This window comes from Heterodontus francisci, chromosome 19 (genome assembly GCF_036365525.1).
Source record: "Heterodontus francisci isolate sHetFra1 chromosome 19, sHetFra1.hap1, whole genome shotgun sequence".
Lineage (NCBI taxonomy): Eukaryota > Metazoa > Chordata > Chondrichthyes > Heterodontiformes > Heterodontidae > Heterodontus > Heterodontus francisci.
This window is the reverse complement of record NC_090389.1, coordinates 79211376-79225111: the sequence shown is the minus strand read 5'-3', so window position 1 is coordinate 79225111 and position 13736 is coordinate 79211376.

Below are 13736 nucleotides of genomic sequence, written 5' to 3'. Positions count from 1 at the left end.
GCTCTAACTTCCAGACTGACTTAATTTCTCTTCTATATTTGGCTGTGCATCACCCCCTGCTGTACCTCCACTCTGTATCCCATCCCCCTGCCAAATTAGTTTAAACCCCCTCAACAGCACTAGCAAACCTCCCAGCAAAGATGTTGGTCCCGTTCCGGTTCAGGTGCAACCCGTCCAACTTGAACATGTCCCACCTTTGTCAGAAACAGACCCAGTGATCCAGGAAACTAAAGCCCTCCCTCCTGCACCTTGTCTACAGCCACGCTTTCATCTGCTCTATCCTCCTATTCCTATACTCACTAGCACGTGGCACCGGGAATAATCCAAAGATTAAAACCTTTGAGGCCCTGCTTTTTAATCTACTACCTAGCTCCCTAAATTCTTGTTGCAGGACCTCATCCCTCTTTCTATCTATGTTGTTGGTACCAATGTGAACCACGATCTCTGAATGTTCACCCTCCCCTTCAGAATGTCCTGCAGCCGTTCCATGACGTCCTTGACCTGAGCACTAAGGAGGCAACATACCATCCTGGAGTCACGTTTGCGGCCACAGAAATGCCTATCTGTATCCCTTACAACAGAATCCCCTATCACTATAGCTCTCCCACTCTTTTTCCTCCCCTCCTGTGCAGCTGACCCACCTGTGATGCCACAGTCTTGGCTCTTGCTGCATTCCCCTGAGAAGCTATCTTCCCCAACAATACTCAAAGTGGAATATCTGTTAGAGATAAAGATGGACCCAGGGGACTCCTGCACTACCTGCCTAGTTCTTCTACTCTGCCTGGCAGTCACCCATTCCCTTTCTGCCTGAGCAGTCTTTACCTGCAGGGTGACCACCTCCCTGGCCACTGGATGTGTCCCTGACTTCCCACATTGCACAGGAAGAACATTGCACATTGCTGAGCTGCCCTGCCATGACTTACCCTTAATTTACTCTGTTAAATTACTCGAAAATTAGATATTATTTACACTAGGGACTTTGATTCCCTGAAAACCACTACTTACTATATTAAAAAGAATTATTGATAATTACTAGTAATTATTAATAAACTACACTAATTAATAAAAAAACACACTTTAGTCCTACTAAGCTAAGGAAGGTTTTGAAGTTAAAAAAAAAACTTTCTCTCCTCTGATTTTTTAATGCTATTTACAGTCACTAACAGCTGTTACTTACCCAACCAATCAGCTTACAGATATCCCGTGATGTCACTGTAAGTCTTTTTCCCCCCTCTTTTGAACCTCAGCACGCGGAGACACAGAGAGAGAGAGAGAGAGAGAGTCTGCCGCCGCTCCGGTCTTCAGGTAGGTTCTAATACTCAGGCATTTCTCCTGATCGGAGGCTCATGACCCATGTAGTATGCCAGTGACTGACATGTCAATCTGAATTCAGGCATTCACATCAGCTGGAAGCACTAAAGCACTCACCAGCATGTGCTAATCTCTGCTGCAATGGTCCACCTTTCCCTCAAACACAACATGGACCAATGTGGCACCTCCCCCAACTCTCCATTCCATGCAGAAGAAAAAGATCACCTAACACATCATCATTGACTTGAGACAGATTTTTTTAAAAGCCAAGTGAGAAATTTTGTAAGTTTTGTGTACAGTTGAACAGCAAATAAATAATTCATAATCGCACCAGTGACCCCTAAGTGCAGTTAATGTGATTTCTTAAAATGTTTGCGAGTGCTCACACGTGTTGATGACCCCTCGCCGCCAGCCAAGCCAGAGGCTGGTGGCTGTTCAGGATGCCCCGTGGCTTGGGATGACCTTGGCGGACATCCTCTGGCTGCCTGGGACCTTGAGGGCCCCGGCACGTTGAGGTGACCCTGAGCAGTCTCAGGACCACCCACCGTCACCCTGGGATTCTGAGGTGCTAATGTCACTGGCTGAGGGGACAAGGAGCCGCTGTACATATCAGGAGCACCCTGAGAGGAGCCCTCAGATGCATGCAGCTGTTGGATATTGCAGGAGCCTCATCGACAGTTCGCTGAGGTACTGCTGCATAGAGCTCACTGTCTCTTTAAGGGTTTGCAGGTCTCTGCGTATCTCCAGCAGGTTTTGGATGGCCTGCTGGAGCGGGCCCTCCACAGCAGCTGCCAATCTGTCAATGGAGGAAGCCAGATGTACAGAGGACAGGGACTGTGTGTTACTCATTGCATGGATGGAGATCTCCAAACTCCGAGCCAGAGCACGCATTGTCTCTGGTAACTCTGCCAGATCTCCACGCACCTCACGCTGACCCTGCAGCATCTCCTGCTGAATGGATGTCCTGAGAATCTCATCATCAGCACGGGGCTCAGCACTGGCCTGGCCTCCCACAGTCCTCCGAGTGTCAGAGGCATCGGCCGACACTGCCTCTGGCAGCTGGTCCAGCACTTGTGCGGTGCTGGCACCAGGTTGTGAGCACGAATTCAAAGACGCAACCAGTCCAACTAAAGTGACTGTATCTGAGCTGGTGCTTGATGCGGGGAAAGAATATGACTCTGCAACCTCTGAGGTCCCCCCCCTTCTCCTCAAAGGTGGACGGATGAGCACCGAAGACATCGCCTGGCCGCTGCTGTGCTTCACCAGCAGGGGAAAACAGAATGATCAGGTGTGAGCGACACTCCGGACTGAAGGACATGTCATAGAATGCAGTGTGGCCACATGTCTGTGAATTTGAACTCACGAGCAGCCTTCATTGCTTGAGCCAGCCCCACCACCACCACCCCCCATCCCCCACCCCCCTGCCCATACTTTGGGGAACTCACCCACGTGGCTAGGTGCCACTGGTCCGTGCCCTCTCTCTGGCATTCTGTGCCCTCTTTTCCTGTGGAGAGACATAACAATTAGTTCAGTTACTTAACTTGTAGGACCACCCACTGATCCCTTGTGCTTCATGCTGCCTCTGGGACCATTGCCATTGAAGTGTACGGTTGGCACACTTCTGGACCATTGTACGTCTCAGACGTGCCCAGCATGTGGCGTATGACAGGGCTGCAGCCATTCACTCCAGGTGGATGGCTTCAACTTTGCAGCATCAACACCTGGTAACCCACCCGTATAAGTACCAAGCAACGATGACTGAGACATGCCCCTTACCCTGGCAGAGTGGAGAAGGTCATTGACCCGCTTGAAGCACTGGAGCCATATCCTCCTCACAGCCCTGCAGCTGCTGACCTGCTGACCTCCTCCAATCATGCCTTTTTGGTGACCTAGAGAGGCCTCCTCCTTCTGTCTGCTGGGAAGAGGACCTTGCCTCAGCTGCTTGGAGGAGGACATGCAGGGAGTCTTCTGTAAACTTTGGGGCCGTGAGATCTGATCTCTCTGACATTGCCGCAAGCGGGTCTTGGTCCTCCAAGGTTTCGGGTAGATTTTTGCCAATTGATTGGTTTGCCTATTTAATTGAAAGGACACCTCTCCTTTTCCCCTCAGCCTCATATATGTCTGCTTTTGAACTGTTGCTCCTCCCTCCGTCCTCTGTGAAGAAAGCAGCCACTGAAGATGCTGACAGCACTTTTAAATAACTTTCAGCACCTTCTTCCGGCTTTTGCCCCGCCCCCGCTGACGCTCACCTCCTGCCCATGCGTGCCTTTTTCACTCAATAAGCTGCGGCCGAGACGCTAATTGGACGGTTAGCGCTTGATTGGGACGACAGTTGAGTGCAGAGCAGGAACGACTTCCGCATCCACTTCCACCTCCCGGACCGTGGACCTGCTGGGACAGGTAAAATTCCGGCCATTAAGTCAGGTGACCAAAGGCTTGGTCAAAGAGGTTTTAAGGAGAGTCTTAAAGGCAGAAAGTGAGGTAGAGGCAGAGAGGTTTAGGAAGGGAATTTGAGAGAGGCAGAAGGCCACCAATGTTGAAGCGATTAAAATTGGGAATGTTCAAGAGGCCAGAATTAGAAGAGTGTATATACCTTGGCGGGTTGTGGGGCTGGAGGAGATTACAGAGAGAGGAAGGGGTGAGGTCATGGAGGGGTTTAAAAACAAGGATGAGAATTTTAAGAACAAGATTTTGCTTGAGCAGGAGCCAATGTAGCTCAGTGAGCACAGAGGTGATAGGTGAATGGGATTTGGTGCGAGTTAAGACATGTGCAGCAGAGTTTCGGATGACCTTAAGATTATGGAGGGTAGAATGTGGGAGACCAGCCAGGAGTACTTTGGAATAGTCAAGTCTAGAGGTGACAAAGGCATGGAGGAGCATTTCAGAATCAGATGAGCTGAGATAGGGGCGAAGACGGGCAATGTTACGGACATGGAAATAGGTGGTCTTGGTGATGGCATGAAAATGAGGTCGGAAGTACATCTCAGGATCAAGTATAACACCAAAGTTGTGAACAGACTGCATGAGTCTCAGACTGTTACCAGGGAGAGGGATGGAGTCAGTAGCTACGGAAGGGAGTTTGGAATGGAGACCAAAAAACAATGGCTTTAGAATTCCCAATAGCTAATTGGAGGAAATTTCTGCTCATCCAGTACTGGATGTCGGTAAGCAGTCTGATAATTTAGCAACAGTGGAGGAGTCAAGACAGATGATGGTGAGGCAGTGCTGGTGTCCTCAGCATACATGTGAAATCTAACGCTGTGCTTTTGGATGATGTCGCCAAGGGGCAGCATGTATATGAGAAGTAGGAGGGGGCCAAGGATAGAACCTTGGGGGACACCTGAGGTAACAGTGCAGGAGCAGGAAGAGAAGCCATTGCAAGTGATACTCTGGCTATGATTAGATAGATTAGAATGGAACCAGGTGAGAGCAGTCCCACCCAGCTGGATGACAGTGGAGAGGCATTGGAGAAGGATAGAGTGGTCAACCATGTCAAAGGGTGCAGACAAGTCAAGAAGGATAAGGAGGGAAAGGTTACCTTAGTTACAGTCACATAGGATGTCATTTGTGACTTTGGTAAGAGCTATTTCAGTACTGAAACCTGATAGGAAGGATTCAAACATGGAATTCTGGGAAAGATGGGCAAGGGTTTGGGAGGCAACAACATATTCAAGGACTTTGGAGAGGAAATGAGAGGTTGGAAATGGGTTGGTAGTTTGCAAGGACGCTGGGGTCAAGGGTTGCTTTTTTGAGGAGAGGGGTGATGACGGCAGATTTAAAGGAGGGACAGCATCTGAAGAGAAAGAAACAAGACAACCCCTGCACCAAGATTTCATCTTCTACCTAAAACTACCCTGTCCCACCATGGTCCTTGCCATCTTCAGCACCCCTCATGTCTCGTTCCATATTGACTCTCCCCCACCCCATCACAGTGCAGACACGAACACACAAACACAAACACAGGATAAGCACACAAGACTGCAGATCACTCAGGCTGCATCTGGTGGTCAGTAAATAGCACGTGCGAAGGCTGGAGAGTCGTCCAGTATCAGTATCCTTTCCTAATGCAAGGGGCTGAATTTACAAAACGGGGTCGGAAGCCCATTGCCCAAATGATTTCTGGGTCCCAACCTCGCACCTCAGCTGTGCTGCAATCGTCAAATGTAAATGCCCTAATTGGGCAGAAGTCGATCTCAGTACCCAATTAGTGGCGCTGAGCATCGGCAGGAGCTGCCTGCAGGGTACAAGTGGCAAAGGCAGGCGGCTGCTGTGATGGGGCTTGCCACTGCCTTGCTGATGAGAGCAGGCAGTTCAAGAAGGCAGCTCACAGCCACCTTCTCAAGGGCAATTAGGGATGGGCAACAAATGCTGGCCTAGCCAGTGACACCCACATCCCATGAATGAATAAAAAAAAAAGGCTGTTCCATAGTGGGCCAGCGGAATAAAAAGGAGAGGAAGCACTTCCAAAATAAAATGTCCTGCGCTGGGCCTGGCTCAAGATGCCCGTGGGCCCAAAACATTTCAAGTCCCACCAAAAATGTTTGCCACCCGCCCACTGCAAGGCCGACAGCTGTGCACTAGGATGGTTGGGCTTGTCGGAATCCTCATTGAAAACTGCCATGCGGAACCTCCAGCCTCTTAACAAGCTCCTGCATGAGTTAATGGGCCCTCAACTGGAGGCGAGCGGCTTCCTTGTTCCCTCCCCACCGTCCTCACATTGAAGATCACGGACTGCCCTGGAGGCTTTGTGTTACGGACATGTCCTCCGGGGACCGCGATTTTCAAATCGTATCCAGGCCAGCTCCTGATCCCCCGGCCCTTTAAAAATCCAGCCCAAGGTGTCTGCAAACATGGATTTAGAAAATATAAGGATAAAAACATCACTCTGCTCCACATCTACAGGATTTTTCTCCAACAAAATCAGTGCGCCCATCCCTGGGGTGAGGTGAGAAAGTGGAGTATTTTCAATTTAATGCACTGGGAACAGTGAGCTGAGGAGACTGGTGATGGGGAAGCGGGATATAGTGCAGGCTGGAAGCTTTTAAACGAAGTGCAGTTAGTTTAGAGATACAGCACTGAAACAGGCCGTTCGGCCCACCAAGTCTATGCCGACCATCAACCACCCATATACACTAATCCTACACTAATCCCATATTCCTACCACATCCCCACCTGTCCCTATATTTCCCTACCACCTACCTATACTAGGGGCAATTTATAATCGCCAATTTACCTACCAACCTGCAAGTTAATGTTGGGGTGGAGGCACAGGAGGTGATTGAGAAGACTGCTGGAGAAATCAAGCCTGCAGGCACTGAAAATGTGGATGAAGATTTCAGTGGTGCAGCTGAGGACAGTGTTGGGCTCAGCTGTGATGCCTTCCATGCTGGAATAACTTGATGATACTCAGTTTCAGCTCAGGCCAATTGGATGAGGTATCAGGAGGTTGCAGGCACCTGTTGATATACACTGTAGCAGGAGTCAATGCTTTCTGAAGAAAAATGCAGAGGCCCTTCTTTCATGTGAGATGCAATCCTCTGGAAAAGAGACTTTCTACTAGGAATTTTTTTTTTAGATCCCTAAGCCCTTTAAAAAATAATTCCAGTACTTCTGGTATGCAAAGGGAGGATTTTTAAATAAACATAAACAGTTTAACACAATTTTCTGCAGCTGAAACTTCTGGTGATAGGGAACATGGCAGCATACAGCAAATGTATCTATCTGAAACCCCTTAATATATAGAACTATTGATATAGAGAACCCTTAATATAGAGATCCTTTAATACAGAGAAACCCCAGTACAGAGAATCTAGCTTTTAATGTTTAGAAGTGAATAATTCTGAGTACAAACTTCACATCATGATGATTAACTAGAAACTCATATCTAAGAAGCAGATATTGAAGTAGCATGCTTGTTATTGTCAATATCACTGACACTGTTGCTGGTACTTTTAAATTAATGTCACCTTTAGGCAATTGCAGAAATACTGCAGTCTATTCTAGAGAGTCAGCTGAGGGCAGAGTTTAACTGTACAATGATTGACTCACCAAAACCTTTCAAAGAGTCTATTAAGAGATGGAAAAGAAACCTCCATTCTATTCTTGATGTCTCCAACCATTCTGTTAATAGCTATTGCTTACTGACTGGGACCATTGTCGAACACAGTTCGGGGGGTGGGGGGGGGGGGGGGTGTCAGGGGAAATTGCCTCTTTGTTTCCCCTGCTCCATGTTATATTGAGTGCTTTGTCTTGTTCATAGAGACACAAGGGAGACATAGAAGTAGTTGAGGTGATGCAGAGAAGAGTCATGTGATTGATCCATAATGGGGGAGGAGCAGTTGTAAAAAGAATAGAGAGACTTCAACAACTTACATTTCTATAGCACCTTTAATGTAATGAAATGTCCCAAGGCGCTTGATAGGAGCATTATAAAACAAAGTATGACACCGGGCTACAAAAGGAGATATTAAGTCAGATGACCAAAAGCTTGATCTAAGAGGCAGGTTTTAAGGAGTGTCTTAAGGAGTGAGATGGTGTAAGGAGGGTATTCCAGAGCTTGGGGCCTAGGCAACTGAAGGTACGGCCACCAATGGTGAAGTGGTAAAAATCAGGGATGCTCAAGAGGCCAGAATTAGAGGAGCGCAGTGGGGCTGGAGGAGATTACAGAGATAGGGAGGGGCAAGGGCATGGGGAGATTTGAAAACGAGGATGAGAATTTTAAAATTAAGGCATTGCTTGACCGGGAGCCAATGTAGGTCAGCGAGCATGGGGGTGATAGGGGGATGGGATTTGGTGTGAGTTAAGACACTGGCAGCAGAGTTTTGGATGACCTCAAATTTGCAAAGAGTAGAATGTGAGAGACCATCCAGGAGTGCATTGGAATAGTCAAGTCTAGAGACAACAAAGGCATGAATGAGGGGTTCAGCAACAGATGAGCTGAGACAGGGACAAAGTCAGGCGATGTTACAGAGGTGGAAATAGGTGGTCTTGGTGATGGCTTGAATATGTGGTCAGAATCGCATCTCGGGGTCAAATATGACACCAATACTGTGAACAAACTGGCTAAATCTGAGACTTTTTATCAGGGAGTGGGATGGAGTCAGTAGGTAGGGATTGGAGCTTGGAGTGGGGACTGAAAACAATGGCTTCAGTCTTCCCAATATTTAATTGGAGGAATTTTCTACTCATCAAGTCCTAGATGTCAGACAAGCAATCTGATAATTTAGCAACAGTGGAGGAGCTGAGAGAGGTGGTGGTGAGGTAGAGTTAAATATCGTCAGCATATATGTAAACTAACAGTGTACTTTCGGACGACTTGGGCTTTTCAACCTTAAAAACAGGTGATGGAGATGTAACTTTACACAATTGTATGAAAATAACAGACACTGGTCCATCTAGCCTGTCCCAGAGAGTTGTGGTGCCCGATGCAACAAAGTACAGACACTATCTACCCACCCAGAGCTCTGTAATGTTCCAGACATATATAAGATATTGAACGAGATAGAAAACAGAATCCGGAACTTTACTTCAAACTAGACCATGATGGTTTCAAATTGGCTAAGGGTAAATTTTGGACTGATGTCAGGATGTTCCTTTTCACAAAAAGAGCAATCAACACTTGGAACAGACTTCCTCATAGCCCTGGAATCTTTTAAGAAGCAGCTGGATGCTGTAATGGGGGTAGGAGCGGGTGCAGGTTTTCTTTAGACAGATGAGCAAAGATGAGTTGAGTGACCTCTTTATCTGTATTTATCTTGTGGCAATCTTACTGATTTACTGATACTTCTGTATCCTGTGTGCTGACAACATGCGAAATGAAGATTAACATTACCTTCTTATGTTGCTCCTTGAAGAGAACAGATAGCGCACAGAGAACTCTCATTTCAATTTCAGTTGCTTATATATCACTTCTCATCCTTTTCATTATTTTAACATGCTTCCTCCCCCACCCCACCCCCTCCCACACTGCCCTGCACCTCCCCCCCACCCCACCCCAGTCTAACTCTTCTTTTTGCTGTTAGACACAAGACCCAAATATCTGCTGTCGTGATTTGCTTAGCTGATAATTGTGGTTAGATCTGAGAGTGTTACCCTTCCTATTCTGTATTATTGAAGCTACATGTAATTGTGATCCTTTAATATGTGGCTGCTGGATTCAGCATTCAGCTATCTCTCATCTCCTGGTGTCTCTCCCCTCTCATTATGGGTGGCAATATCAGAAATCTCTCCTCCACCCTCTCCCCTGATGATTTGCAACAGTGTGAAACAGGAGTAGACCATTCAGTCCCTCGAGTCTGTTCCGTCATTCAGTTAATTCATGGCTTGATCGATAGCTCAACTCCATTTACCCACCTTGGTTCCACATCCCTCGATACCGTAACCTCACAAAAATCTATCAATCTTAGTTTTTGAAATTTTCAATTGACCTGGCCTCAACAGCTTTTTGGGGGAATGAGTTCCAGATTTTCCAGTACCGCTTGTGGAAGCGGAGTTGGAAAATCCATCCGAATAGAGAATGAATGTACACCAGTGTCATTGTAAATTTTTAAAAAAATTATTCTTTCATGATATGTAGGTGTCGCTGGTTAGCCCAGCATTTATTGCCCATCCCTAATTACCCTTGAGAAGATGGTGGTGAGCTGCCTTCTTGAACTGCTGCAGTCCATGCGGGGTAGGTACACCTACTGAGCTGTTAGGAAGGGAGTTCTAAGATTTTGTCCCAGCTACAGTGAAGGAATGGCGATATAGTATCAAGTCAGGATGGGGTGTGGCTTGGAGGATGACTTGCAGGTGGTGGTGTTCCCATGCATCTGGTGCTCTTGTCCTTCTAGGTGGTAGAGGTCGCAGGTTTGGAAGGTGCCTGGCACTTGTGTGGTGCAAATGTTACTTGCCATTTATCAGCCCAAGCCTGGATATTTTCCAGGTCTTGCTGCATTTTTACACGGACTGCTTCAGTATCTGAGGAGTCACGAATGGTGCTGAACATTGTGCAATCATTTGCGAACATCCCCACTTCTGACCTTATGATTGAAGGAAGGTCATTGATGAAGCAGTTAAAGATGATCGGGCCTTGGACACTACCCTGAGGAACTCCTGCAGTGATGTCCTGGAACTGAGATGATTGACCTCCAACAACCACAACCATCTTCTTTTGCGCTAGGTATGACTCCAACCAGCAGAGAGTTTCCCCCTGATTCCCATTGACTCCAGTTTTGCTACCAGTCAAATGCTGCCTTGCTGTCAAGGGCAGTCACTCTCACCTCACCTCTTGAGTTCAGCTCTTTTGTCCATGTTTGAACCAAGGCTGTAATGAGGTTAGGAGCTGAGTGACCCTGGCGGAACCCAAACTGAGCGTCACTGAGCAGATTATTGCTAAGCAAGTGCTGCTTGATAGCACTGTCGACAACACCTTGCTGATGATCGAGAGTAGACTGATGGGGCGGTAATTGGCTGGGTTGGATTTGTCCTGCTTTTTGTGTACAGGACATACCTGAGCAAATTAATAGAGAGACAATTATGCAGCCCCTGTGGTGGCTGAGTGGGTAAATGAAATTAGATAAGCCTCAGTTAAGTGGCGGCAGAGGAGCTTTGATTGGTCTCGTATTCCCTGAGTTAGCGACAGCACAAAAATTCAGTCAGGGCTCAGCTGTGATCCCATCATGGCTAAATAGCCTGCTTTATATATGAAGAATGGGCACTTTAGTGAGGGATTGGAAGGCTGTAGGATCCTACACAAGCCAGAGGCAGTGCTTCCATGAAGGAGGGAAGAAAATTGGGGGCCGGGGGATGTGGGGTGTGAGTTAAAGAAAAATAATTGTGGGAAAGAATCAAAAAATGCAACATGCAATATTTGTTGTGATAATGCTCGTGTGGCCGTGTTCTCCAAGACTTATCACCTCATTATTTCCTATCCTTAAGAAAAAGTGAGATAAAGCTTTGTGTATTACTGCCCAAGGACAGTATTGCTTCTTGAAAGGAGAATACACAGTCCTTGACATGGTTGATGATTCTAAAACAATAGCATATCAAGTCAAATCAGATCAGATCACTGATCTCATTAAATCACAATTTCATCCTTGCCCAGACAGTGAGCTTTAATCTGATTTTGATTATATTTCATGTCACTAGATCAGCGCCTAGTCTGAGAAAACAAAGGTGTTACATTACTCCTGCGTCAGTTAAAAGGTTTAACAGCCCAAGTCAACAATAAATATGACAAAGAAAGTAGTTCATCAATTAAAAAAAACAGGGTGGTCGGATAATAAAGCAAATCTTCAAGAAAGGAGACATTATATAATGGATACTCCTCTCTGTGACTGTACTGAAGCAGTGATAAAACTATGTTTAAAAAAACAACCAATTTAGGGGAGGTCCAAATAAATTTTTTGTGCTGTAATTTCGAAGGAACCTGAACCGGACAGATTAGACACCAGGGGGCAACCAAACTACATTGGAAATGAGCATCCAGTCTGAATGCTTAAAAGCTTTCCAATATTTTTGTTGCAGGAAGAGAATTAGGCGCCTCACAGAGAGACTGAAATAACCGGTGGTTTAATTAAATGAGAATTTTAAATTAAGTTGATACAATCGCAGCCCGCCACACGCAAAACAAATAGGAATGGGATTTGCGACCCATCGACTGAGTTAGCGACCTTGCTGTTACATAGATGAACAGCCTGTATTGCGGCGGGATGTGAGGTTAAGCGATTTATATTACTGCATTGCAAAATGCAAAATATCTTCGTCCATCAACGGTTAAGGAGGATGAAGTTGGAGATTGGGAGAATTCACTTTTGGGATAGAGGTTTTAAGGTGTTCTTTGTTTCTGTTGCCTCACTTCACGTTGTTCAACTTTTCTTTTGCACTGACAGGGTTAAGTTCGTTCTTTTAACGTATCAGTTCTTCTGTTAATGAGGAAATCATTCAACAGAACGAATTTGACTCTCTAGACATTCCCTCAGGGGCTCTTTCCTTTATTTTTAAAAGTGAGATCTTAGAACAAGGTGACGGAAAACACAATCCCCCCTTCCCTCCTCTCCGCAGGTACTCACTCCACTGACAATAAAGTATTAAATGTCACGTAAACAGCCCAGGGATCCTCTGGATAGTGGGCGTGTCTTCCGGCAAGACTGGGCTGAAAATGTGTCACAGGAGAATTTCAAGTTGTAACATTTCCACCTCCGCACGCGTCTCTACCTGTGTCCACGCGACCAATACCTTGGCAAGATCCAGGGGAAATGTCCCAGCAAATAGCATCTAACTCAGCTCTGCAAACCCACCTGGAAATATAATCACCAGCTGTCTACCGGAGTTAGCATAAAGGGTGGAGAACAAATCTGAAATCTTTGGATTTCAATCCAACTGCAAACTTCACTTAACATTTTTGCTAAATCCTGAACTGAGATAATTTCCACTGCAGGTAAAATAGGAATTGAAAGGGATTGTGTTCTGATCACACACACCGAAAAGACAGACAAGAAGAAAGTATTGTTCACAAATAACGTTTTAACATTGCCACTAACGGGAGGGTGTAATTACAGCGTGACAAGTTTACATAGGCAGTTTCTTTGCTAAGTGTAGACATGGGGTTTGTAATGGAAACATTGAAAATAAGGATAGAGTATATGACTTTAAAATGAAGACTGAATTACATTTTTGTGCCCTGGTCCAATTATTTACTGCCCTCTAATCCTACTTCAAATTTGGTCTTGGCCTACCATGTGAAATTCCATTGGAGATAGATCAGTGTATTTTATATACTCATACTTTTACGCAGACATATATAAAAATCTTTCCTGTGCATGCATTTTCTATAAATATCACAATGATTTCTCCTGCGCTTTCCTGTTATGCCTACCTCTTCGCCTCTCTCTCCTTCTTAGAGTCATAGAGTTATACAGCACAGAAACAGGCCCTGCGGCCCATCTTGGCCGTGTTGGCCATCAAGCACCTATCTTAATCCCTTTTCCAGCACTTGGCCCGTAGCCTTGTATGCTATGGCATATCAAGTGCACATCTAAATACTTCTTAAATGTTGTGAGGGTTCCTGCCCTTCAGGCAGTGTGTTCCAGATTCCAACCACCCTCTGGGTGAAAAAAAATTTCCTTAGATCCCCTCTAAACCTCCTGCCCCATACCTTAAATCTATGCCCCATGGTTATTGACCCCTCTGCTAAGGGAAAAGGTTTCTTCCTATCTACCCTATCTATGCCCCTCATAATTTTGTATGCTCAATCATGTCCCCCCTCAGCCTTTTCTCTGCTCTAAGGAAAACAACCTTAGCCTATCCAGTCTCTCTTCATAGCTGAAATGCTCCAGCCCAGACAACATCCTGGTGAATCTCCTCTGCACCCTCTCCAGTGCCATCACATCCTTCCTAGAGTGTGGTGACTAGAACTGTACAGAGTACTCCAGCTGTGGCCTAAC